Raw genomic sequence first — 4148 nt, 5'->3', positions numbered from 1 at the left:
TAGCATTGCACTCACCAAACATCCATATCCATTTTATTCAACATCTCCATAATATACAACACGCTCAATGTAAATATGCATTCAACCTTGGCATTGCACACATCTATATCTGCATACCAGAAGACCATTTCAAACTAAAATAATAAATGACCCTACTACTGTGTACAAAATATTAGATGTATTGTTCATGCATTGGTACTTGCATATACATTCAATAATTTTTCATATATATATCTTAGTAACTGCCATACAAATCCATCAGCTTCACAAATGATTATGCTTCAAAACAGTATCTTCTTGACCAAAAAAAAAAAAAAAATAATATCTCACCAAAAATTATAACTTTTGCAAAATATTGTGTTTTTGACTACTAATGTAGTTAGTGTTCATCATTATTGTAACGACCCGAAAATCTATACCATTTTTTTAATAAAATAAATTGCAAAATATAACATTATGATACTCCTGTATAATCTGCTATAACATTTCAGAGCCCAAGCGATTACTGAGGAAAACCTGATTATATTACACACCTATGCAGCGGAAAAAAAACATAAAACTGTTCATCCATGTAAACAATACCAAAATTTAGTATATTTTCCCAAACCATACATACATATTTATACATCACCTCAGTATCATCCACGAAAAAAATACAATCTCCTAAATACACTTACCCTACAAACACGGTAGTGTAGTCGCCTTCTCTGTCTGCGAGCCTGATTCGCTCGCCTAACTGGATCATCTAAAAATATTAATTCACTAGGATGAGATAACGCTCAGTAAGAGGAAATATGTTATTACTAGTGTAACGACCCGAAAATTTTCACTTAATTTCTCTGATATCACCTGTAATAACCTAAACATTTCATACAACAACAGACCTTAATAACTAATTATCAGAGTACTAAATTATCTCAATATAATAATATCATCTATGACATAACAAATTACATCCCTACTGCTCAAAAATCATTATTATATAATAAAATAATACAATTTTATATAAGACCTTCTATCTCACCTACGCTTCTACTACGCTACTTTGATTACTCCTATCCTCCACGTGAATCTATAAAATGTTAAAGTTTTCATGGGATGAGACACCTCTTAGTGAGTGGGGATAAATTATTATCAGAGTGTGGCAAGTGAGTTGTCATGTAAGCAAGATATAACATTTTATTAATGCACCTTACCGTAATATCATTTATATTGTTCTCACGTTTACTGAAATATCATTAGTACTGTACTCACACTTATATACATACATATATATATATATATATATATATATGAAAATACATATTTCCATTTCAAAATGTATTTTAACTCACCAAATACTTTATTCTCATAACTCTATATACATGCCCGTATGAATGTAACTTGATATAAAATCATATTTCTGTATGTATTCATCACCTAGTATAGATTCACATTTCTGTATAAATAATCATAACTCTATACAACACTGTTGCACCGTATTACTGCATAAAATTATCGTAATATATTTCTATAATAATCTGTCATAACATAATACTGCATAGACCTGTCATATCATAATACTATATAGAACCATCGTATCATAACACTGTATAAAACTGTTATATAATAGCCTGCTATACACATCCTCATGCTGACCTGTATATGAGGAGGATAACCTTATGCTGGCCCGTATACAGGGAGGGACTCTGCTATACACATCCTTATGTTGACCTATATATAGGGAGGGACTCTGTTATACACATCCTTATGTTGACCTGTATATGAGGAGGGTAACCTCATGCTGACCCATATACAAGGAGGGATTCTGGTATACTCATCCTCATGCTAACTCGTATACGAGGAGGATACAACCTCATCCTGGCCCATATACGAGGAGGGACTCTGCTATACACATCGTTATGTTGACCTGTATATGAGGAGGGTAACCTCATGCTACCCGTATACAAGGAGGGACTCTGCTATACTCATCCTCATGCTGACCTGTATACAAGAAGGATAACTCCTCATGTTGGCCCGTATAAGAGGAGGGACTCTACTATACACATCCTCATGCTGACCTGTATATGAGGAGGGTAACCTCATGTTGGCCCGTATACAGGGAGGGACTATGCTATACACATGCTCATGCTAACCTGTATACAAGGAGGATACAACCTTATGTTGGATCGTATACGAGGAGGGACTATGGTAAATTTATCTACTTAACTCTGAATATGATCGTCTTTCATACTGATCATGGCATAAAGTTGGCCATATCATAACTTATGGAACATAAAATTTCTGCTCTATCAACATAATATTTTTAAACCATAGTTCCTATACTATTTTACGGTTTTCCTAAAAGCTTATTATAACATGCTTATTCTGGGAAATCGTAGTATTTTGATATAACATAATTTTCATAGAAAATCATACTCTTGCTACACAAGTATAAGTAATATTCTAAACATAAAATCTGCCCTGATATCATATTCTCTAATAATACATATTAAATCTATCTTCCTGTTCAACAACAGTATTCCCAAACACTGTACTATAACTTATGCAATTTCTAAAAATAAATGCTATATCATATTTATTTACTCATGCCACACAACTTGAGTGATAAGTCAAGTATAATGATATGCCTAGAATACCTATATACTTCTTCTGGAAATAATCATATACTTAACTCTAGAATCTTACTTAAATTCAAAAACTGATTTTTCCCATGACATACATATAATAATTAATTCAACTTTCTATTACCTTAAGCCTGATAATTCAGAAAAATCATATTTAATATTTCCATAATCACATGTTCTATTTAAATCAGTTAAACTTCTGAAAATACTTGACATAATTTATTCCCCTTACCCAACTGGTTGGGAGGCTCACCTCCAACTTTATTCGCATGCCCCTAGCGTATTATCCTCAAAATACTGGGCTCCTGGAAAGATATCAACTGGGGTCCTCAACCCATGCCTGCAGGGTCCCAAAAATACCTTAACCCCTAATTTTGGGATGGTGCCCAAGTTGACCTAACCAACAACCCACTCCAACAGACTTGTAGGAAATCTCCCCAAGATCAACATGACAGCTTCTGATCGTCAAAACGGGGTGAGAAATCTAAAGAGAAGTAGAAAGAGTCTTGCAGGAGAGAGAGAAAGCTGAGAGAAAATGATTTCTCTCGCTGAAATGTGGTTTTCAGCTATTTATAGACCTCCTACAATGTGGCCTCGTCGATGAGTCCCAGAAGGGAGTTTGTCAACGAACTAATATCCTTGTCGACGAATTTCAGGCCTTGAAATCAGCCCTCTTACTAAATTCTCGTCGATGAGGCACGTGTCCACGTCGACGTGCCCAAGAAGACGGCTCGCCGACGAGCACTCTGGGCTCGTCAACGAGACCCAGTTGAGGCCCCCTTTGAAAACTTTTTTCCCTCTTCTTTCTTTATTATTTAATTTCTATAATTACCCGGGTTACTATAACTAGTGTGTGGCAACTGAGCTACATAAATACTATACTGATAAGTAACTGAAATAGTGAAAGATGATAAGACATTATACAGTACATTTCATATCTATTATGGTTTAAAATACATTTGTAATATATGAGTTTCAACTTATTCATACTTTTAGTATTGTAATATGTCTGTTAAATATTTTGTAAATCTGTATACATATACATAACTGTGAAAATACCCTGAAAAACTGTACGTCATGATTTAACCCCTCATGACAGGGTTGTGCGGCCCATAGGCGGGACTTAACTCTAGTTGGCCTATTAGGTAAGTCAATTGTAACTCTACCAATCCTCAGCCCGGCCAATCTGCAACCTCTCATAGGCACGGTACTAGTATCTACCTCGTCAAACTGGCCACCTTAACCCAAACTTCTGGGGAGCCCTCAATCCTTCTAGGCACGGTTGATGAAAACCTTCCACACACTATCTAAGATGTGTGGTTGCACTCTGATCTATAATAGCAACGGTACCGTGCTCTGATAACTGAACATTTACTGAACTAATTCATCAGGGTCTGATACTATATAGTACTAAGATACATAATTATCTTATTGTTTCATTATGATTCCAAAATAACCATAATACCGAAAGCTAATATGAAAATACTGTAATATTTGTATTGTATAAACTGTAATACCATA

The sequence above is a fragment of the Malania oleifera genome, chromosome 3 (genome assembly GCF_029873635.1).
Source record: "Malania oleifera isolate guangnan ecotype guangnan chromosome 3, ASM2987363v1, whole genome shotgun sequence".
Lineage (NCBI taxonomy): Eukaryota > Viridiplantae > Streptophyta > Magnoliopsida > Santalales > Ximeniaceae > Malania > Malania oleifera.
This window is presented reverse-complemented; position numbering follows the sequence as displayed.